At 32.6% G+C, this 25,665-nt stretch overlaps 1 protein-coding gene across 2 annotated transcripts in view; it reads right to left on the bottom strand.

The window, feature by feature from the left end:
• The window catches only part of LOC118187365 (transcription factor E3-like), a 199,057-nt gene extending 174,731 nt beyond the window's left edge, over positions 1 to 24,326 (bottom strand). Inside the window, exon 1 of one of the 2 annotated variants that reach the window (XM_085822667.1) lies at positions 24,078 to 24,326. The gene's annotated coding sequence lies outside the window, so the exon portion shown is untranslated. The remainder of the gene's footprint in view (positions 1 to 24,077) is intronic. The other variant, XM_085822666.1, reaches the window with a different exon arrangement.
• Positions 24,327 to 25,665: the final 1,339 nt, after the last annotated feature.

A 25,665-nucleotide genomic window follows, 5' to 3' on the forward strand; every position in this document is an offset into this window, starting at 1 on the left:
CATTCTCGGAATTGATTTTGGTTGGATTGAATTTTTGGACAATCACGTTTTCCTTCTTTCTGATCTTTGTGTTGGGGTATTTTCGGCTGGTTCCGAGGTTCCTTGTGTTGTAACGTTCTTTTCTTTTCTAATGCTTGGCCCTGATCAGGCCGCTTCTGTTCTTAGACGTGACTGTTTGGGATTCAATCTTAGAAGTTATTCAATTTCGTAGTACTTAGGGGTCTTTACTCCTTATTTGAATACGTTCATGTGACATATTTTATTTGGAATTGTTTGAATTATTAGTGTGTTTATTTTCTCAGGAATGTATTTTATGTATCTGCGGCGCGTTAATTATCTTATTGATTGATCTTAGACATATTTTGTTTGTGATTAGCGCCTTATTTTTATTTTTATTTTTGTATGTGTTCTGAGTATTTCTAGGTTTAATTAAGTGATTTAATTGATGTTTTTGATTAATTATTTTTGATGATCTTCCTTGAGTATTTAATTAGTAATTGCTTTGATTAATCTTGTTGTTTTACTTGCACATTTTGGACTTTACATTTAATGTGTCAGTAACGTCACTGTACCAAGGAGTCGTATGAAATATTGTTACATCATGTTATCCTTTAGCCTTATTGCACAGTATGAGTCATGGTATTTCAAGAAGTGTCTGTCTGCTAAACTTTGGTAAACCAAAATTTAATTCCTTAGGGGAAAGGAATGTTATGTAGAGAAATTACCGGATAGCGTTATAAAAATTATGTGAATGATTTTCTGATTTATGGAAATCTTAATTTCTATTTGATTATGAATTATTTATTTTAAGGCTTTAATTTTGGGGGAAAACAGATGCTTCTGGAAATATTATTTAGTTTAAATGAATATTATTTATTTTCTTTTATTTGCAAATCTTGTACAAAACTTTGATTCATTGTGAAAAAGCAGGGAAAGGGAGGCAATTTTCGCCAAGTCATGATTTCGCGCGCTTTAGAATGTTCGAGAAAGAATTTTCATTGTTAGTTGACCTTAAGAGAGGAAAGTACGTGACGGAAAGGTCAAAGGTTGCTACTTGTCTTTCAATGTAAGTCATTCAGGTTTTGGCGATTGAGGGTCCGGTTGTTGGCTAAGTGAAGAAGGGCGCGCATGCGCGATCACCCTTATTTCCGCATTCTGGAGTTGAAAACGAAGATTTTGCCATAATTAAGGGGGCGATAAGTGAAGCCATAGTGGGAGCCCGTTTGGTGAAGGACAAGAAGGAAATTTGAGTTGGACACACTTACTTTTGGCTGACTCTCGGACTGACTCGCTGATTTATGGGCTTGCTGGACAAAATGTAAGTGACTCCGAGAGGTGTTTTCCGGCGGGGAGCGGCAAATATGCTCCCCGGCCGTGTTTTGGTTAAGAGGCGAGACACACTTACTCTTGACTCGCTTAGGCACTCACTGCTTGGATTCGCTGACTTTCGGGCTTGACGGACTTGTTGACGGAGACTGAGAAAAAACTTGTGGGTGTTGCGAAGGAGAAAGGAAAAGATTTAGTCGGCATCGAGCAGTGCTTCCGGCGGGGAGCGGCAATTATGCTCCCCGGCCGCGGGTTTTCTCAAAAATGCGAAAAAAAAAACTGTTGAGCGAATAACAAAAAAATTAACAGAGACTTGGGTCTCTATCTGTATCGGCAAAAGTCAGGACGATGTCCTCTGAACTCCGACTTGAAAACAGAAGGAATTATGTCACCTTAGACAACTGGAAGCCTGCGTTAGCCGTTCTCTAAAATGCCTAGCTTAATTGTCTACGTTTTCCTTGGTGGAGCTGAGAGTCTAGGCAGACAGCCGTGCGGTGTAAGCTGTTCTCTTGCTTCCAGTGGGAATAATTTTCTTCTATGGAAACCAGTAGCAGGCGTAAGATTTGACGGTATAGCTGATGTAATTTATTGTCGTGCCGTTCGAGTTTCTGGCTTGCGGATTTGCCAAGTGACGGAAGGATAGAGCTAAGATATGAGCTCTCCTCCACTTCAAGATGTCCACTCAAGATAAGTATTATTTTTTTGGTGTGTTGGAACTTTAGGCAAGTTTTTTCAAAAACGTCCTTAGAAAAAAAAAAAAAAAAAAAAAAAAAAAAAAAACAACGTCGAATCTAAAATTTAACTCTCAGGCCATAAATTGTTCCCTTTCCTTTCTTTTAAATCACCAGACAAACCTTAAGTTTTTTATGAATTTAAATGAACAGACTCTCAGATGAGGTTAAGATTTTCTTATTGTGTTGTAATTGAATAAACTGATATGTAATCTGGAACCTCTTACAGTATGTTTTCTTTATATATTTAATATGAACTTTTCCTTTATATCTTGTATATGTTTTATGTTTTCGATCCTCTCACGGCGCGGTCCCGGAATGCATTTTTTTCACAACGCAAAAATGCTGTACGCGTTTCACTATACGGTCACTACCTTTAACGGCAAGTAGTTTCATATTTAACATTTAACGTTATAGGAATTTAAGATATAACATTGGTCAAGATGTCTTTACCAGATAAGAAATTTTTTTTTGGATTGAATTCTCACGGTAATCTATATAACATTGGTACCCTGAAGTAAAGCTATTTAACTCATGGGTCGAAACTTTTAATATAACATTAGAAAACTGTTGCAGTTTCATCTCTATCTCCGATTACTAATGTCACCCTTGTGACTATCTTAGGTTTCATTTATGAACTCTCAGAAAGCAAATAGTTTTGATTTTATTACATTTTTGATTAACAAACTCAAGAATTTCAAAGCGAGCAATGGCAACGTTGTGCAGAAAAAACATTTTTATCTCCAGCGCGTGAGTCTCTGTATCGGAAATTCTAAAGATATGCTCGTTTTAAAACTATTTTGCGATATTGCTGTAGCACTGGATCTTATGGTTTAAGTGCGAGGAACATGATATTTAATAAAGAAAGGTAACACACAAAATGTTAAAAAACGCCCCTTTGGACGTAATTTAAAATCTGAAACATTTCAGATTTTATTTATTTTTTTCTTTTTTTTTAATTATGCCTGTCTACTTTAATTATGTCTGTCTACTTCAAGGGAATGATACCATGATAGAGGATTTTTCAAAAGAAACTAGCTCACATCCATATTACATAATAGAAAATCATGAACACGGTTGCGCAGTCAGTCTGTTTACCAGGGTTTAAATCCTAATCGAACTGCTTCTAAATACAATTTAGCATTCCGTATTTAGAGTTATGTTAACTCTAGAAATATTTCTAACTCTTTTATAATTGCTTTAATTTAGAAAGAATTTGGAAGATTATGAAAAATATGATATAATACTCTATCATTTGATTACTCTATAATTCTTTTACTTCCTTGTACGAAGTAAACAGGAAGTATTGTAATCGCGAAAAGTTTCAGGCAGCATATTTCAACGAAAATATCCATTTTGACCGCTATCGAATGCAATTTAACGATGTTTTTGCTTCATATCTGTACGTAAGGACAGAATAAAATACTCTTTTCCTTCAAAATTATAAAACTGCTTTAAAATTAATTCTGAAGAGAATTTTTCGTGGTGTCTGTACGATCGTATGTACTTACGTATCTCGCATAACTCAGAACCTCAGAGTAGCCTCAGAGCTCTGAGTAGCCTCAGAACGTTGAAATTTTGTATATAGGACTGCTATAACATGTAGATGTGCACCTCGTATTTTGGTTGCAATCGGCAGCACCAAACGTATATAAATATATTTATACACTCATGTCCATAAATTAAGGATAATGCAAAATCAGGCAAAGGAAGAGTTAGAAGCAAAACAAATTTGACTTATTTGTAAAGCTTATTTATTAAACAAAAGGTAAAGAGCAAAAAAAGATGCTATATGTTTGATATTATTAAAAAAAATTAGCGATTTTTCCTCCCTGGAGCAAAGTACAAAAAAACCTATTTACAAAAAACGAATATTACATGGTTGGTATGATTGTTAATACATTGTATGCCTCCCAGACGATGCAATACAGTCCGTACAACGCCTAGGCATGCTGAGTATCAAATCATCGATCTGATCTTGGGGGATATTACACCACTCAAAAAGCAATGCTCTTCGAAGTTCCGGTAGACATGTAAGAGGAGGTTGACGGGCTGCAACTCGTCGGCCAAGCATGTCCCACACGTGCTCTACTGGATTCAAGTCCGGTGAGAATGCTAGCCAGTCCCTACGGGTGATATCCTCCGATTGAAGGCATTCGCTTACGATGTTTGCACGGTGAGGACGGGCGTTGTCATCCATAAACACAAATTGTGCGCCCATGGCGCCCCGAACCAAACGTACATGTTGTTCCAGAATGACGTCCCGATAGATTTGGCTTGTCATGGTTCCAATTTGAACATGCAGGTCAGTTCTGGAACCCAGAATAATTCCACTCCAAACGAGCACTCCTGCACCACCGTAACGGTGTCGTTCAATGATGTTTTCTTGGTGGTAACGGGTACCTGGAGCTCTCCATATGAATGTCCGACGAGAATCAGACTGCAAGCTAAACCTGGACTCGTCGGAAAACATCACACAAGCCCACTGTTGCGGTGTCCACAATGCATGCTCTCTACTCCAGGCTAACCGCAGGCGACAGTGAGTTGCAGTAAGTGGAACGCATGTGACAGGTCTAAGAGCATATAGACCAATGTACCCGAAGCGTCTGTACACGGTCTGCCTGAAATTGTCGTAACAGTGGCTGAAGAGAGCTGACGAGACAGGTCTGAGACTGTGTTCGGGCTGTTTCGTTTGGCAGTAACTGCCAAATACCGGTCCTCATTCGGCGTTGTAACTCTGGGGCGACCTGTGCTGTAACGTCTACTCACATTACCATCATTTTGGAATCGTTGCCAAACCCTGAAGATGACACTCTCGGCAATTCCAAGTTCGTCTGATACTTCCAGTTGGGTACGCCCACATTCCATACGGCCGATATTTCTACCATGTAAAAAATCATTCAAATGCGTCCTTTGTGTCATAACTATTCGGTTATTGCACTGAAATGCTTATAAAGCGCCTGCGAACAATTTTACTTTTTTGCCTGTATTCCTTATACGTCACTCTCTTACACTCTCGTCATTGTGACGTACCATCGGTGTCCTCTGGTTACTTTCTGAAATTTGCATATGATTCTTGAAGATGTGTGTAGTGATTTTACAGGTGATATATTTATTTTAGAGTTCGATTTCCGCGTGACTCCGAATTATCCTTAATTTATGGACATGAGTGTATATATATCCACTCTATTACCCGGCTCAGTGATCTCAGTTTCTTTACTCTTATATGTTTGTAAATTGTACATTTTTTGCTTTAAAAATGATTGAATTATGTTGTTTTTATCTTCTGGTTAAGGATTTTATGCCATTAGTAAATCTGTGTGCAATATGTTTAGACTTATCAGCAATTTTAAAGTTGTTTAATTGCCGCTAAGCCTGTTTTTAATGGCGGCCATTGATGTTTACATTTGAAACAGGAGACTAGTGGATTTGTTGCCAATCTAGTGGATTTGTTGCCTAGAGAAACTTAGCTTCGCAACAACAAAGATAACGCATTCATTTATTATTGCCAATTAAATCATGCTTAATTCTTTCTGGAATTTTTTTTGAGGAAATAAGTGTTTGAGATTTACTTCGTAATTTTTAATATAGATATTTTGAGTTTTTATGTATTTTTGCCTTCTCGCGAAGTGAGAACTGAATTAATTGAATGAGAAATACTCAATCGTCTGTGAAAAACTGTTTCTTTTTTGTTTTGTTTACTTAATTTCTTTTATACATCATTCTAGCTTTATTATAGTATTTGAATAAAACATGTGGCAACGATTAGATAATTCTATTCTTTAAATGATATAAATTTTGTGCATTATGAGTTATAATATGAATGAAATATAATACTGTTAAGTAAACCTAGTGCCAGAGTGTCACTATGGTAAACAAAGTGAATTTTAAAGAATGCATTTATTCTATTGTGGTTTATGTGCTGTCGGCGAAGTAGGTTTAATTCAATCTAATAAGTTTAAATAAAATGCAAGAAAAAATGCGTATAATTTAATATTCCGTACAAGAAAGTCATGTGGTGTACACATCAGATTTTTTCCAAGTTATGTTCATAAAATAAACAAACCTCAAAATTCAGAAATTTGAATTGTTTGTTTCATTTATAAAGTTTTGCGCCTTTTTAAAAAAACACAGATGCATTTTTAAATATTAATATTTAATTTTTCTTTCATTGAAAGCATATTTCAAATTCTATTTTGATTCAAGACTTGTAATTTTAAATAAAAGTTTTTATTATTCCCTCTTATTATTTCCTATTTATATTATTCCCTCTTATTTTGATGAAGGGTTCGAGACTCGAAAAATTCGATACCCTTTTAGGATTCATCTAATTTCTTGTTTTTACATAACATAAAACGCTCTAAGGTGGGTAAAAAATGACGAAGTTAAATGTGCATAATTTACAATTCATAATGGCTATTGAGTTCCTTTTAAGCCTAAGTTTTCTGATCTCTCAGGCGGCATCAGTCCATTTGACCTCGAGATCGGAGGTTCGATCTTCAATTAATTACTCATCAAGAAAGGCAAACTGCTAATTTTTGTGGTTCCAACAGCTGATATTCTTCAGCAAGGTCAAAGTAATGTTCATGTCGTAAGACGTCCTCCTTTGTTAGGACGTCAATTACCTTATACATTTTGCACATATCTTTCGGTTTTTTACGATAGAATTGAGAAGTTGCATCATTTAATTTTAGTAAAACAGTGTTACGGATATTACAGGTTTAACATCTATTCAAATAAAAAATTTTCCCTTAATAGTGTATAAACTAAGAGATGAAGAAATGTTTAGCTAAAAAGTGTGTTTTGCTTTAAGTGTAAGATAAAATTAAAAGTGTAAGATAACTGAAGTTTCAAACTGTGGAGATCTAAGTGTTATTCAGAAAATTTTGTACAGTTATAACCTTGATTCGTTACCTAAAACTGTTTTCTAATATGTTGTGTAATAACACTAACATGTTAAATCAGACATTCTGCTGAATTATGCAAAATACTTGAATGAAGTTTTATCAAAGTTGATCAAAATTTTTTAACATGCTTCCGTTTGCCTTTATTATATGATGTGGGAATTCTAACATTGCAGAAAGAGGTTTTTTCGGAGCAGAAAAATTGGAAAAACAATTACGCTCTGTGATCATTTATTAAAGAAGGAATAAAAGTTTAATTTTTTTAAAAGATTGTAAAATTATAAGGTATTTCTTCCGTCTTCTTAGCGTGCCTTCGTAGTGTAGTGGTCTGCATGCTGGGCGCGTATTCCTGAGGTCCATGGTTCGATTCCTGGCGAAGACGTTGCTCCTTTTTCAAATCTCCTGCTTCCAAATAAAAACCTAAGGACTCTACAAAATTATATCTGGTTTTTAAATACTCAAGTTAAATAAATGATTTTATAGTGAAGTTTACTGAAGCAAATACGAATTAAAATTTCCTACTATACCAAAATTAATTATACTGCATAAATAATCTCTCAGATTCTTTGACCTTACATATACAATGATTTACACACATATGAATATATACTCACATATGCACATATTGCAAAAGACTTAACCAATCGCAGGTGCTGTGTTACTCGTAACGGTCATGAATTTGTAGACCTGATATAATTCAGGCTCAGATCAGGAGGATCATTCTTCATTGAAATGTTCGTTCACAAGAAAAGAACATACATACTGAACAAAGTGCTTGAAAATATACACTAGGTGGTAAAAAGCATCCGAACAGCTCCGGGAAATGGTAAATTTCCCTGTAGATGTAACAGTGCATCCTGAAATGGATGTAAAACGAAGTATCTCGCTAATAAACATCATAAGCAAAATTTACAGTATGAAGTAGGTTCGAAACGTCAGCTCACTGAATTTGAAAGAGGAAAAATTAATTGGTTTCTTTTGAAGAAAATCGTTTCATGGAAATCGACAATGTTAAACTTGGTACTTTCAACTTTGAATGATATTATTGCAAACTGGCGTTAATCATCTGAAATTCAATAGTGTTACGTGTGGCTATTTTTAAAAATATCGAAGTTAAGCGTTCTAATGTTGAAAATATGAGTTGCATCGGCCTTCTCCTATGCTTGAGTAAATGTCTCAAAACACTTTGCTTAAACAGATTGAATTAGTATGAAATATTTTGATTAAGATCAGTATGGATTTTAAGCCTTTGTGTTTAGCTGAAGATGCACTTCTTCGCTATTATGACATAGTAAAATAATGTAGCGGAAAAACTAGTACGTAGGATTTTAGTGTTTCTAGAAATTAAAGGGGATTTTGATAGTGTTTGGTGGCCAGGAATATTAAATCTGTTGAAACGTGCTAATGTACTTAAAAACATCTACCTTATCAAGTAGTTTTTGCATATGCGAAATGTAGAACTTCTTCTGGGCTATATTGCCATAGAATACAGTTTGGAAAAGGGCTTCCTCAACAGTCATTCTTTGGACGTATAGTGTGAAATTACAGTAAGTGATCTTTCGAGTGAATTATTTGCTTAAAACTGTTTTTGAATAGTTTTTGCAGATTATCCACTTTTAATAGGTCAATGCTAATATTTCGTTGATGCTTGTTCTTTGTCTCAAGATTTACTGAATTCTGCTTTTCAGTGTTCTAAACTTTATAAATTGAAATTCAACCCGCTTAAAAGTAAAGTTGTGATAGTACGTAAAGTGATCAATACTGATTTCAGATTAAGTTTATCATTTGAGAATATTTCTAACAAAGAAGTTACTCAAATAAAGTATCTAGGATATATCTTAGATAACAGATTTCAATTGAAGCACCACATTTCCCACCTTTGAGGCAAATATGAAAAGGTATTTTCAGGCTTATTTAAAATTTCTAAAAAGCGTATGGAGTCAAAATAGAATTGATCAGTAGGTAAGGAATACTACCGGTTAAATCCTATCTGATAAGGGTTTGGAGAGGGTCTTTACTGAAGAAATTTAACTGCGAGCTTCTAAGGAAAATTCAATGATTTCTTTAAGAATTGTTCATGGGTACAAAACTATTAATTATGAGGCTGTTTTTATTATCTCTGGTATTCCACCCATTGACACTGAAATTTTGAATAATATTGCAATGAAGGGGAGCATTCACAGGCATTCTTCTTCAAATCTTCTTCATGGCCATCTTCCAATGCCTTTTTTGCTTCATCCTTTGAACATGAACCCTATATGCCGATTATTGGCTATTCCGATGCTAAAGAGTACAAATTAATTTATTTTACTGACAGAAGTAAGATGAATTATAAAAGTTGGCCTTGCTTTTGTTGTTTAGGAAGGTAAACAAGAAAGAGACTTCGAACAGTACGGAATTAGTGATGAGTGCTCTGTTGCTTAGGCTGAGAAACTATGCTTAAACCTTGCAGTGAAATGGATTTAAAATTCTTGTACTGATTTGAGATCAGTGAGCGTTTTGATATGTAGTGATTATCTCCCCTCGTTACAGTTATTACAGAAAATTAGTGTTTCAGAGAAATTTGCTGTTAAAATTCAGGCTATTATTAAAATTTACAAGACCTTGATATCGACTTTGCTTATGTTCTTAGACACTGGGAATTTTGGAAACGTGAAGGCTGATGCTCTAGCAAAGCCAATCGGGAAATTTCACAATGATTTTGATGTCCGTGTTCCAATTTTTCACTGAAAGCGCTCTTATAGAAATGTTGCGCTCCATATCTGGAACAGAGAATATCTTGTGTCGCCAAAAGCACAATGGGCAAAAGGTTTTTTTCCCCTACAGGTTTTCCAAGAATAAAAGTTGATCAATTTTGAATAGATTTTAAATTAATTAACTCAAATTTTGTCTGAACATTGCAATTTTAAGAGTTATTTAATAGCGATCTGTACTTGCGTAAAGTGCCTCCTTGTGCGGTTACGGTAGTGGAGATGAATGATATTAATCATATTATTCTTGAGTGTGTTCATCATATCTAGCAGAGGAAGATACGTCAGGCTGCTTTAAAGCACCTAGTATCTGAATTTATGTCACCAAATTTTTCTGAAATTTCACGGACTAAAAAGATAATCTCACCTTTTCGGAATTTCATCCTCAATTTAGATTATTCAATTCTTTTTATTTTATTATAAATTTTTATTTTATTCAGTTAAAAAAATTACCCTTCCTCTTCTCCCCCCTTTGCCATGCTACCGTACTTCTGCTTATTTATATTTTATTTTATGATGTAACTTAATTGTATAAACCTAGAGGTATACTTTGTGGAATAAGAGAAGATGGAATTAGAGTTAACGAAAAGAAAAAAAAAATGTGTTAATTATCTGAAAATCGGAAAGCGATGTATTTGTCAGTTGGGAATATTTGACAGACGAAAGTTATCTAAAGCCGTTGTTCTAGGAAGTTAAAAATCACCTCCGGAAAAAGTAACTCTTGCGCCTCAAGGTCAAAAGAGGCCTACCTCTGTTGCTAATCTTCAACTTAAAGACAGCAAAAAAAAAAAAAAAAAAAAAAAAAAAAAAAAAATTAATGGATGATTATACAGAAACGTGCAGAGGATGTCAAATGTTTAATCATGACAGTAGATGGATTTTTTCCTTTACTTCAGATCGCACCATTTGTAAACTTTGCCATTTTTTTTTCTTTTGCCGAATTTGACATTAGATATGATAAACGGTGTTCTGAAAAAAAGGTAGCATTATATTTCAAGGTAGAATAAAGTTATATAACATAAGAACATATTTTGGAGACCGGGAAAAAAAAAAAGCGAGAAATCTAGAAGAGAAGCGGCTTGCGGATAAATGTTGCTTCAGAACGAATCTTTTGGAAATTTGCATGCAAAGCACGTCCAAATTAGCGAGAGGTCTTAGATTGTGAAATTATGTGTGTCAGGGTAGCATTTATATAATCTCAAATATTCTGTCTTAAGTTATTTTCTACTTAACCCTGAGTTCAAACCATGTGGAAAGAAATTAATCGAGCGTCTTCTAAATTTTCTATGATTACATCTTAGGAAGTTTTACCGAGATGATATAAACAACACTTATGGTAGCAACGTCGCACCAGCGTAGTCTCAAAATCTTCACGCAGTATTTTTTTATATCATCAAATCTCTTATTAGTCTAAACAACCAATTTTTGAATGTTAAATGAAGATAAAAATCTTCCGTCTCTATTATTAAATAATGAATCTTTATGTACGCTTTTCCTCGCACGGTGAATCACTTTTCAAATTGTTGCCACCAAATATTATATCTCCTTGTATTATTTTTAAAGAAATTAAATAATGAAGAATCTGCATTGTGTTGCTTGTATGTTCCTTGCACTATAGAAAAACGGCGGCGCCTAAAGCCACCGAAATTTATATACACATATTCCTCCACGCATGTGCACCTGGAAGCCCAAGTTTGGAAATTTATTTTTTAATGCATTTTACATTTTTCGTGACCTTAATGAAATTCTGATTAACAAACTCAGCAGTTTAAAGTCAATGTGTTGCCTCTCGACAAAATGTAAGATATTCGTTTTTAAAATTTAATCAACAACTCAGAGATTTTAAAAGAAATGTCCAAAATAAAATAAAATGTTGTATTACTTGCCAAAATAAAACATTTTTATCTGCCACGCGACAATATTGTTGCGTTTTTCTTTTCTTCTGACACCAGTTGTTGCGTTATTTTCTTCCTTCACGTTCGTACGGAGTTCGTAGATTTGGAATGAATAACGACGACACTTGATGAAGTATCGAAACACACTTTATTTAGACAATATTGTCAGGACAGCTCCAAAACACATTTTACAGTCGTCGATGAACTACTATAAACACGCTGACACAATCAGCGACACAGCCTTCAGGTTATCAGGCTACCACGGTGGAGACAGCTTCCTGCAAAGCACCCGACTCTACTTTCCGGAGTACAGCTCCCGACTCTGCTTGGTCGTTCTCGAAACTCCACGTACTCTCGAGACTCTCCACGCTACAACTCGCGATGCACTCGACGACACACAGAGCACAGCTCCTGACTCTCGGTTCAGTCGTTTCCGGAGCTCAACACACTCTCTCGACGATGCACTAACCGCGATACTCTACGAGACTCTTTCGGTGCACTCGACGACCCACTCGGCACTCGCTGTCCGGCTGTCAACGCAATCGCCTCCGCAAGGATTGACTTGCTAGACACACTCACTCGATGAGAGACGCACGCTAACTGACTGCGGACCAGCAGGGTTTATATAGCTTTTGGCTTGTGTTCGAGAACATTCTGGGCTATATCGGTAAGAATACGCTCCATAAGGTTCTCCATCCGTCCATAGGATATCGCCAATTTTGTCGCCAAATGGAAGATTTATCGCCAAATGGGGCAACCCTGCCTTTCATTGCCATTTTTATGGCAACCCTAAAACTGCTTTGCGGGGAAGCCATCTCACCGCGCTTGTACATTTCGTAACAATATATAGCCATTCAACAAAACACAAGATAATTAGTTTTCCTTTCAAATTTAATCTGCCTGTTGTTGATTAATAAAAAAAAGCATTTAAAAGCAATAAAAGCACTTTCTCATGGCTATTGTTATTACTTTCTAGCTGGACTCATTAAGGACATTTTATGTATGTTCTTTTTTATAAACCATTTTAGGCGGCGGATGTGGCCAGTTTAAACTACAGCGTTAAGTTGTAGCGTTAAGCTACATTTTTAGAGCAAATATTTAGAGATTACCTTAGAGATATACCACAGAGACATTATCTTACAGATACATTTTTAGAATCTTTCGAATGCATTCCACATAAACAGCAAAATGTTGCATCGAAGTATCATATGCCAAAGTCCGAGGGGAAAAAACAGCAATTTTTTACCTATCGAAAAGATCGCATGAGAAACAAGTAAATACTAAATAAATAAAGGGAAGAGAAAGAGGAAGGAAATAATTATTAGAAGGAAATCCATTATTTCAGTTAACAACCTATTGACAACAGGCATTTAGACGTGAAAGAAAAAAAATCCATGAAAATGTCTTAGCAAAGGAAAAGCAAGACTAAAGATGGATCACCATAAATAGTAAATTAATTATACCCGTTTTCATATTTATTTTAATACTATTGCTCGTAATTTTATTTGATTCTGCAAGTCAGCCATTCCCAAACTTTTCAACCTTGTCATACGTATACATATAAAAGCAATTGATCACAACCCATGTGTATAAAGATGTTCTGAAAATAACAGAGTCAAAAATGAAATTCGTTTGAGAAAAATCATATAATAAAGAAGTAAAAATAACACAAAATATGATTTCTAATAATGAATTCGCACAGTCAACCCTCGAATAAATAGTTGTATACGGCTGTTTACATTTATGTTGCGCTGTGAACACTCGGTTTAATAAAAGAAATGATTATTAACTGTTAACTGATAGAATCAAATCTCGATTAAGTAAACAAAAATGACTATTAACAATTAGTTGATGCAGCCAACTTCCGATTAAATAAATATGCTATATAACTAGTAACAATTAATTCATGAAGTCAACTCCCGATCAAATAAAAAATAATGATTAACAATTAATTGATAAAATTAACTTCAAATTTAATGAACATATATGATTACTATCAATTATTTGATACAATCAAATCCCGATTAGATAAACATACATATGACTTTTGAACAATTAATTGATGCAGTTAACTCTCGATTAAATAAATATGTATGAATATTAACAATTAATTGGTACAATCAACTGCCCATTAAATAAATACGTATGACTTTTACCAATTAATTGATATATTCAGTTCCGGATTAAATAAGCTTATATTAACAATTAGTTGATGCAGCCAATTCCCAATGAATTAGATTGCGGATGAATCGAGGCTTTCTAGAAAAGTGTTGATTTTGTTTATTGCAGAATGATGGAAAAGTATACATCACATATCAGAGTGAAAAAAAAAAAAAATTGAAGAAAATAAAAGAAGAAAAACTAATGTGCGTGGAATAGCAGCAGGGGTAGCAGATGAAATCGTATAGTTTAGTTTCTTCATTCCTAAAGATGTTTATTCTTCTGTTATTTGCAAAGCGGTTCTATTGTTATTATAATTATTTATTTTATTTGGAATACTAATTTAACTTACGTAACCAAATGAAATTATTCTTCAATTAAAATGTCTGAAACTACAGGCAAATTGTTAGTAATACTCTTCTACTAATTATAATAAGGTTATTTCTCTCCCCCTTTTTTTCATTTATTTGCTGTCTGATTAACTATATTTTTGACTTATTTCTAGATATCATTCCACACTTGTAATATGTAATTAAAAACTACACATCAAGACTTTTCGCAATCTATTAAAAATTGTTCCCGAGTCACTGGCAAGTCGCAAGCCGCGCTTAGAAACTCCTTTTCCAAGTCAGTATTCATCTTCTGACATTTTAAGAAGGAATTTTTAAAGTGACCAAAACATTAGATATTAAATATTAGCAATTAATAAAATATTTCCAAAGCACATTTTTTGCCTTTATTGTAGAAACATTAACATGGCTGTTGCCATGCATCATTTAAGAAATTTTATGCAAACACCTCTTTATCTAATTATACAGAGTTAATAGAAAAAAACCTCCGTTATGCAGAAGCAGGTAAAAGCGAATGATGACAAGGCCAGTGAAGTCGATATGATGAAGCGTTTTTCACATTTCTAACGAAAAAAAAACCGGGAAAAATGATACATCATTTTTAACTTAAGGATCAGGGCAGAGAAACAAAGAAGTTTGTCCGTGTTTAACGGTTGCTACCGGAAGTACACTAGTATTTAAAAGCTTACAATGTTCAATAAACAAGTGATTATTTCATTCGCCAATTACCGAGGTAAGGAAACACGCCATGCTTGTGGAAAATCATATTGCAAGTATATGCGCATGATTGACTTTGCGGTTTAAATAGTAAACAATCTTTTCTCTTAGTATTTTTCTGTCTTTCTCTCTCTCTCTTTGTCTAACACACACGCTCTCTCTTTCTTTTCCTGGGGGGGAGTTACGGGGGGATGGGAATGTGTAGCGGAAAAGCTCCAACCTAAACCAAACTGTAGAGCCAAACTGAAAAAAATGTTCAATTTTACTTTAAATGAGAACATTATATTATTTAAACCCAAAGAGCATACAGAAACTTTAACATTCGAAATACGCCTGGTGACAGAGGAAGGATTTACCAGTTGATTCAACCAACGGCTCTCTCATGACAAAAATTTTCACAGTCGCATCATTCCCCGATTTCCGAATTTTAATGGCAGCAGATTGCCAAATAAGCCAAGTACCATGCAGTCATCTTACACCCAATAAATTCGACAACCAGTTCAAGAGTTAGGATTCAACCTATAAATTAAATCAGCAATCGCTATTATTAAATAATGAGGAATCTATATGAATGTTCATTATTCGCACTGTGGAAAAACAGCGGCATGTAGTGCCAGCATATTTTAAACACATGTAGTCCTCCACCCGAAAATGTGCACCTCGAAACTCGATTTCATATATATATTTTTTTTATTTATTTTATAGTTTGTACGAACTTAATAAAATTTTAAATAACAGACTCAGATAGACTCTGATAAAGGGATTTAAAAGCAACGTGTTACCACTCCGAAAAGCATATTTATTATTTGCCCTTCAGATTCAATTAATTAACTTGGCAGTTTAAAAGAAATGTGTTGACACAGTCTGAAATAAAATATTTTGTCTTCTAAGCGCCAGAGTATTGCCATTTGGCAAACCATGATATTTAGTTTCTTTTTAAAATTTCATATATATATCTTACCGATTAAAAAAGTAAGCAAATTAAAATCAACAATCGCAGTTTTTCATCTCTCTTACTATTAGCTGTTTGCTTGTATAGCCTTTTAAAATAGTTACGGAAAAGAAAAAAAAAATTGCTTAAAAACATTCAGTGCTTTAACTAGATATATTACGAATTAAATTTTTTGTATTCAAATGAATCAAATTAAAAGTAAATCAAATATTAAAAACAACATTTATAGTTTTTAAATCGCTTCGTTTAGTCAATAACAGACAGAATAAATCTGAAAGTTAAATATTGTAGTGATTAGTAATTTGCAAATGGCAAAACATTTAATGTTTAGTATTTAGTAACTTGTGAACGGCAACAGTTTTGATGCATGTGAAAAATAGAACTATGTTAGCATTGCAGGGCTCTGAAATATCTAGGCTTATAAATAAATAGTTTAAAATAATTAATAGTGCACCCTCTTAATTTTATATGGTGCCAGGAGTGTTTTGCTTTCAAAACAGAAAATTTAAAACTACCAGAGCGGAAGAAATTTTATAGAAATCTTGCTTCAAACTGGCAAAGATGGCTGGAGTCGTTCGAAATCTATGAAGTAACTCGTGAATTACATAATAAAGAAAAGAAGGTGAGATTTAATTCTTCTCTTATAACCAGAGTTACCAGCTCAACAGCTTATGAGTAGAAGAGCAAGAACAATTCTTCCTACATCAGAAGAATTATTGAAACCTCAAGTTGTGAGAAAAGTAAACGAAAAAAATCAACCAAGAACGAATTAAGCAGAAGTTATATTATGATCGTCATGCAAAAGCATTACCATCATTAAGCAAAGGAGATTATGTTGGGATGTATCAAGATAAACACTGGAAACCAGCAGTTGTAATGAATTACCGCTTTGAGTCTCAATTGTTTCGTTTGACGAAACATGATTATGGTGTTAGCTAGATTGGAGTTTTCTCACTCTTTTCCCTTGATAAGTCTGTGTGAAACTTCGAATAGAACTAACTTACCATTTTTTGCAATTCTTTGTATATAATTTCTTTGTCTTTAAAATGTTTTTGATTGTTAGCGAACAAAATATGATGTTTTTTAGGTTAAAAAAAATTTTTTTTAGTCTTTTCTAATTTCCAATTTTGTTTTTGTAGTTTATATTGATTAGTTATTAAAGTAGGTTTTTTCGCGTAAACTTTTACTGCTTTATTATTGTATTATTGTTTTTAATTGGTGTTACTTGTGTACTCTGGAACTGCAGTATTAAATGTACTTTAAAGCATTAGCGAATTTTAACTTTCCTCTTCTGTGAAAATATATATATATATATACTGAAGTTCAGGCGGAACAGTATATAGAAGAAATAGAAAAAACATTAGAGACTAAAAGAAACAGTTCAGCTGCTGAAGAAAATATCAGGGAAACATTACAAGGAGTTAATGCACAGAAAACAGACATAAAATAATACGATCCCAAATATCCTTTAGAGCAAAATTTAAAAGATCAACTACCAAGTTCCGCTAACTCCGAAACAAGGGACGGTGAGTAAGGAACTAGAAGTGGGAGGGTGGCCAGGTATTTGGACTAATTTTGGACCTTTTAAAAAAACTTTTGAACTTTTAAAAAAAGGAAGATGTAGTATTTAGTAATTTGTAAATGACAACATTTAATGCTTAGTATTTAGTTAGTTGTGAATGGCAAAAGTTTTGATGGATGTAAAAAATAGAACTATGTTAGCATTCCAGTGCTCTGTAGTAGTTCACCCTGCTTATTTTATAAATGTCTTACGCTTTGTCGAATGGCAACACACTGATGCATGGAAGGCAAAAGCATTTTATTTCCAGCAGCGGCAACGTTGCCGAGTTTGCTGATCAAAAATTCATTAAATTCACACAAAATGGCAATAATAAAAAAAATCAAAATTAAAAATTCCAGTTTCGAGGTGACATGTTCGAGTGGACGACTAAATCGTTCAAAATTTGGAGCCTCTGGAAACTGCTATTTATCAGAATGTGAGGAACATACTTATACATGCATACATACAGATTTCTTCGTTATTTAGTAATAGAGGTTAATTTGTGGTTAGAGCCATGGTATTACCCGAGTAGACTCGTTAGAATCATTATATATATTTTACGAAAACAACTTCGGGCGGCTGGTTGTCCGCGCAAACGGTTAGTTCAAAGCAAAAACAGCTCACTCTAAAAACCGGAAGGATAAATATCATCAGGAATGTCGAAACTAAATTGTAAATAGTATTGAAGAAAATTACGTACTTATAAGAGAACTTAGACAATATGTTTCAATACAAACGAGTGAAACAAAGTCGATTAGAATATTTTGTTCTTTATTGTAATATGCCCATGTATTCCCTGTTAAATGCCAGTTCATTCGAAAATTCTGTTATAATTAAAATACTTTAGAATAGTTCATCATCTAATTTTGGATACAGAAACGCAGTGGTTTTCTAGTAAAAGGGGGGGGGGAATTTCAATTGAGTTTGATGTATCCTCCTCTTGATAACGTATATCAGATTTGATTGAATTCCTCTTCTTTTGTATTTTGTCTGGTTTTGGTATTTTTTTCTGGTTTTTTGTAATTTTTAGGTTTTAGTTTCACATATCTTTAATTTTTTTCACATATTTATAGAGTATTTTGAAATTTATTGGTACTGAATTTCACATCTTTTTGGTCTTTCCCTAAAACTGATTCTAAATTTCTTACTTTTAGTCTCTCTCTACGTATATGCATTTATATTTAATACACGCACACACACACACACACATATATATTTAAATGCATATATAAATGTAGAAATCCTCCCAATTAATATCTTTTTTATCATTCTTTTTTTAAAAGAGGGCGAAGAGTTTGCTTTATAATTTACGAAGAACTTAAATTTTTGTGACCGATACATATTTAGATGTTGAAATTTTAAAATTATAAACGACAAATACTCGTAGTGAAAATTCGGCATAAAATCAGAAATAATGCTAAAAATTTTATACAGATTTTATTTAAAATATTTTTTTTTTTCAGTGGTGTAAAAGTCAGTTTGTAAGAATTTTTGTTGTTCGTTACACGAAGATATGCGAAAAAAAAATCGGTTAAACATTAAATTTAAAAAAAAAAAAAGTTTAAATCGAATTTTGAAAAAAAATCGCTTCATCCCCATTGCATTGTCTTGTACAAACAGTGTGTATACAAAATTTGAACTTGTCCACAAATGGTAATCAGGCTCATCAATAGTTCATCAGGAAGTAAGTTAAAAAGTTAAGCTCCTGAGCATGCGACAAGCACAATGGGAGGAGCTAATAAAATAGTATAAAAACTTGCAAATATTATGATGTCTTCTTCTAACTCACGCATTTTACTCTCCCTTTTGCATTTCCATAGGCAGTTTAGTTTTACACTGATGACCTGTAATTTGACCATCGCCAGCAATGAACAATAATTTTTTTTTTTTTTTTTTTTTTTTTTTTTTTTACACTGACTAGTTAACCCGCAACGCATTTAATCGGGAGTTGACTGGATTACACTGCAGTCCATTTTTGTCCCGCACGCTCTATTTAGAAAAGGGAAATTTCATATGAGATGATAACACTCTTGACGCCTTATCTGAACGGCAAGACGCCAGAATTGTGGACAAGTCTTTTCTTCCTGAGGGGCATCTGTATATAAGGGAAGTGGTTTCATTACTTATCTTTTCTTGCCAAAGCCTTCATGTTGCAAATAGAATTCTTTAGATATTTCAGAACTGGTTCTGCTTATATAAGTTAAGGATCTGAGATCTCTTTTACGTAGGTAACAAAGATCTGAATGACTGAATATCTGGGCGGAAGGCAACGTGCATACATATTTTGACATTGAAAAATAATGAAGGTTAAAGCGGAAAGGTACACAGTCTGATTACAAATGTTCTCATTATGTGCGAGTTTTCAAGAACAGGCTCGCAAAAAATTGCGCTTCTGAAATGGTCTAATCAACTCTAGAAACTGTGTTAGTGAAAAAGAATGACACATGCACAAAAACCAGATCTTTATAAAAGCAAGAAAGAGAAATTCTTACCAGAAATACATGAAGTCAGTTACTTTACTTCTCATATTAATTGCACAAAACACCACTTGCTGCAAAATGTTAGTCAGTAAGATTTGCTGAAATAATCTTTTTACTGCTGTAATTTGTTACATTGATGAACAAAGAACTTTTATAATATGGAAAATAAATGAGAGACTGGCAATGATATTTTTATTTGTATCATACAAAATAAACTAAGTATTAATAATAATATCCTTCATACGGGGTTATAAAATAAAGCAAAATAAATTTAATTAAGCTCTGGTTAAGTTTTAAAATTAGGCAAAGTAATCTTATTTTGACGCAAATTTTGAATAAAACTCTGAAACCGATGGAACTTTATTCAAACTTTCACAATCTCACACGCGATCAAAAACAGTTTGGTCTTCTTCAAAAGGAAAAAAAAAAGATGGAGTTTTAATGAAAACAGTAGCAACAAGCTTTAATATAAATTCTATACCTCGTGCAACCAGAACAAGGATCAGCTGTACTTGACTACTTTGACATAAATATAAATTCTGCTTAATATTGTTTGAATTTATTCTATATAATAAACAACTACGTATACAGAACTATATGTCTTAAGATTATTTTCGTTTTCAAACAACCCAATAATTAATCCAATAATTCCCCAATAATTATCTTTTCAACTAATTTTTCAGTTATCTTATATTTGTGTGGTATTCAGCTTATAAAAAAGGGAAAATGTCTGATGATTGTATTTTGATACAATGAAATATTTGGGAATGAACAGGCATAGGTTTCTCGCTATCAAATAATCACAGATATGTTATGTTAGAAAAAATTTGAAAAACCAATTTGTATTGCGCAGTAACCAGTTTAACATTTCTAGTTTATATAACTAATTTTTTATCAGCTCTCCGTGAATTAACTTTTAGAATAAGAAAAAAAAAAAAAAAAAAAACTTAAAATCAGAAATAAGATACATTGATAAAGGATTATTATATACCTGTACGTAATTAAATCATCTTTTCAGTATTCAAAACTTCTAAAAGAACTAAAATCTCAAATAAATCAGTCATGGAATGTATCGATAAATTATTATACATAAGCCTTGACTTCAAAACTTTTAAAAGGATTAAAATCTCAAACCAAAGTCAGAAATTAATTGTGCCGATAAACTAATATTACATACATATGCTATCTGTCTCGATCTTAATCTTCAAAACTTTTAAAAGGGTTAAAGGTACTTAAAAAAGTCAGAAATAAAATGTATTCGATAAATTACAAGCCCAAAGGGGCGTTAGCCCAGTAAGATTATTAGTCTGGAAACGGCATTTTGCGTTGAATCACTTAAATGCGATGTATCACTTCTTAAATTGTTGTCACCAAATATTATCGCCCTGTATTATAGTTAAAGAAACTAAATAATGAAGAATGTATATATGTTTCTCGCACTGTTAAAAAAGGGGTACTTAGAGTCAGAAAATTTTGAATATAATAAATAGTCACCCGAACATGGGAAGCTCGAAATTGGAATTTCTTTTTTTCATATTTTGTAAAACTTTAACGAATTTTTGATTAAAAAACTCAATAATTTCAAAGAAAACTGACCAATAAATTGGACCCATTTACACTTAAAATATATTTCTAGTTATGGATTGGATTGGATTGGATTATTCATTTATGGCAAAGCAGACGATATTTCTAGTTATGTAATGATAGAAAGATAAATGCATGCAAAGCAAGCAGGAAAATCTATCCAAATGGGGTCGTGTTCCTTAATCAATTTTGTCACTGCGAATAATAGGTCTTTTTAAGGAAAGGTATGTAAATGTCATTCAGGAAGTGATCAGAAATTAAACTGAAATCGTTTATTGAAAGATATGAAATGACATGAAAACCGAAGCAAAAGAACTCTCAGAAGAAATGGTAAAACAAAGCAACTAAATAATTACTAATATTGCAAATGATCTGTAATTTCGTAAGAAAGTGTAGCGCTAAAGCAGTCAACAAAATTCTATAAAGCTGAATTTTGTTACTTGGAACAAAACAGAAAAATAAAAATAAATAAATATATGTATACAAAAAATAGCAATAAAATTTTGAAAATTTGGAATTACTGTTTAACGATCTGAAGAACAGTTTAATGTCAAAAACTTTAAAAATTAAAAAATATAACAAAAATTTAAAAAAAAATAAGAAAAGATATGAAATATTTTGCTTCTTAAATAAAAATCATACCTACTGTTATCAGTTTATAAAACCAATTTTTTTTCACTGAACGAATGAAAATTGAGCTCGGAAGAAATCTCAATTAGAAATCTCCATTTGTTTATTTACTTTTTCCTAATGTAAAATGGTATGAACAAAAGTAGATCAAAATATCAAACAGAATATTTCTGTTTATATAAAATTTAAGGAAAGAAATACAGTCTATATGGTTGCCACAAAATTACATCATAATCATTCAGTTTTATTTGAATGCGAATAGTGAATACTGAAACTAAAATTAAAAGTTTTGTAATCGACTACTACAGACTGTTCAAAACCTGGGGGTCTTATATTACATTTATAGTATAGGCATAGTTATATTTATGGGGTCATACATATAACAATCACGATATGCCCCATACTCAATGAAGCTCGAAATGATTAATAATTTAAAAATAGCAAACATAATCTGCATTTTCAAATGATGGTCTCGAGAATGAGGTGCCAATGAGAGAGAGAGAGATTAATTTGTTCGATGTGAAATAAACAAAAATTTTTTAATCGTGGTATTTCATACTTTTCACGTAGGGGATCACTTTCAATTTTAAATAATTTTAAACAAATAAAGATCATGTAGTAAACTTCAAAAATCATAACTCAGTTATTGATAGCTTGAATTATTTAAATGTCTTATAATAAACTGTAATGATCTAACGTGTAAAACAAAACCGGAAATTTCTGTAATAAAATAGGTGTAAAGAAACGCATTGCGAAAAAAATGTAATGAATAAAGATATAAAATTGCGTTTCTCAGGTACAATGAACACCTTTGGAACATGAGTAGGAAAATGAAAGAAACTGTGTCAGCAAAATATTTAATTTCGGTTTCGAACAGATGGCGCCACAATATCTTCCGGGGTTTAATTTGCTAAGAGACACTATTTTCTGATAAACAAGGATTTCTTAATGCAAATTGCCTCAAAGAAAGTGTTACCTAAATTTCGCAATTTGAATATGTATTATCAAAATAACCAGTGATATGAAGTTTAGTAGGCATCAGCTTTATTAGTTATAATCAGTTTATCAGTTATCAAAGTTTTATAGCATTTATCCTCAGTTTACCATTTATCAAAAGCTTAAAAAGGGTTCAGTTTCTAAGTAAATTCATACGAAATAATGTATATAAACAGAAAAATACATTCAGTAATTCTAATATAAAACCCAAATGAAACGTGCAAAATGCATGGTATATTATTAAATAGAATTTAGAATATTTTATTGTCATGGCAATATATCGATACATGTAATTTCAATCTGCTTAGCGCCCCCCCTTTTTTCTTGAAAAACATATCAAGATACTAAACTACCAGACACACAAGTTTTAAAACAGCATCAAACATTTTGCATTACTAGATACAACGGGATACGTTATCGTAGAATTTGAAATTAAATTATCTTCCTGAAAAATAATCTTCACAATATGAACAAGAAATTCACAGATTGTTTTATGTATACTGGTCTTGCAGAATTGGTATGGTTGACATTATAGCTATTAATTAAATTGTAAAAGTAAATCGTTTGGCAAGAATAATTTCTTCTTAATTCTATGAAATTAAAATATTCTAACTCATAATAATTACTTATAACAAATAAGAATGCAAAATTAATATATATTTACAATTTAATAATATTCTATCATTAGAATTAATATGCAATTACAATCTATTAGTTAATTTTAATACACTTCCAAATAAAATACTTCTAGATCATTTGTCAAAGAATGATAGTACAGGGAAAAAATTGATCATTCAAGCCGGTAGCGAAAAATAATGATCAGGAAGAAGAGGGGGAAAAAAAAGGTCGGTAGCAAAATAAAATAATGAACTGTGACACCGAATTATCTAAGCTCATGTAGAATGATAAAATGTTCTTTAAATTACAATTATTATTTGTAATCTATAATTCCAAAAGAGACAAAATTATTATAATAAATAAAAATAATTCTAAAGTATGAAATAAAGAACTCAGAACAACAAATTGAATTTCTGTACTCACCTGCCCGTCGCAAAAAGGAAAGAACTTCACAACCGTATACTGCTCAAAGGCGGCAGCACGCAGAAAGGACTGAAGATATTTTTGATAAACAGCAGCGTTATATAGATAACATTGTATTATTCCTTGATAAAATTATCGGTAGAGTTTTGAGTCAGAAAGTATATATGCAAGATTCGCTATTGTTCGTGCAGCAACAAACAGGAGAAAAACCGAAGGAATGACTCGATGCGACTGGCACACATTCGAAACTCCCCGCGGCGGGAAAAGAACCGAAGCCATGAGAGTTGTTTGTCCTCTCTTCTTCCCCTCCACACCATACTCCTTTCACCTTCTTTTTATCAAGGATTTTTTTTTCTTTCTTCTTAATAAGTGCTTTTTTACGTGCGTTGAAATGATCACGAAAAGGATATAGAATATTATTCATTTGTTTGTTTATTATTTTTTAAATTGATTTTAACAAAATAACACTGCTGAGAGAGCTATAACTGTAAATTTCAAATAATTACAGGGGGTCACTTACTTATCTGTATTCGCGTACACATATATTCCGACTGGAAAAATAAAATAAAATAAATAAATAAATAAAAAGAGGAAAAATTCATACAGCAGTTTGGTTTTTAGATGAGATATGTGCCTTTTAGGGGAATGAAGCAGTTATCCCTTTTCTTCAAGAAAAGAACGAGAAGTACTTTTGAGAGTAGCTTAAATAAAAGATTAATCGATCATATTAAGAGAGTTTTAAAATGTGCCATCAAACAACCTGGATTTTGTTCCCAAAAAGAAGAAGTTAATAAGTCTCCCCTTGGTAATCTATATTTTTTCCTTGAACACCTTTTAGGGGGATATTTGTATGGAAGTCCAATTTGGCAATGTAGAAAGTTTTTCAGCTAAAACGTTTATTTGGTTGGAGAATTAGGATTAATTGAAATTTTACACGCTCATCAAAATTTATTAACTTTATTTGATGAATTTAGTAAAGCTTTTTTTTTTATCTCGAGACTTTTGACTATTTTCTTTCTGTTTTTTTCAATACAGGGCACCAAATGCTGCTTCCTTTCTTATTGTTCATTTTATTTTTTTTCTTTCCAAGAGCATTTCCCGCAAAACTGTTCTATTAGATTACGTAACTATTTCTACTTTCTTTTTATTTCATTCTTTCAATCATACGTTAGTTCCAGCAAAATTGTTCTATAGATGGCGCTACCGCCAATCTACTTATTTACTTTTATTACTTTTATTTTTTTCATTCAAAGTGATGCATTTCTGTCTAAATGTAGCCTAAAATTTTGCTTCTTGAAGAAGTGGAATCTGTGCCAAACTCTCTCGAAATGTACATAAAATTTCTGCAAAATCAATATCAGGCAAAAGTAAAATTTTGCCTTAAACTCTCTTACATTTGCAGCAAATATATCAGTACTTTAAATGATGCTGAAATACCTGTATTACAATGTATGGTCATTGATGTACATCAAATTTATTGCCATATATACATAAATACATCAACATTATCAAAAGTAGCTATAAAAGAAACTTGATTGATACTATATGCTCATAACACCTTATTTGTTTACATAAATACTATTTTAAA

Source organism: Stegodyphus dumicola, chromosome 8 (genome assembly GCF_044657685.1).
Source record: "Stegodyphus dumicola isolate Sdum_Otavi_A_Nest chromosome 8, ASM4465768v1".
Taxonomy (NCBI): Eukaryota; Metazoa; Arthropoda; class Arachnida; order Araneae; family Eresidae; genus Stegodyphus; species Stegodyphus dumicola.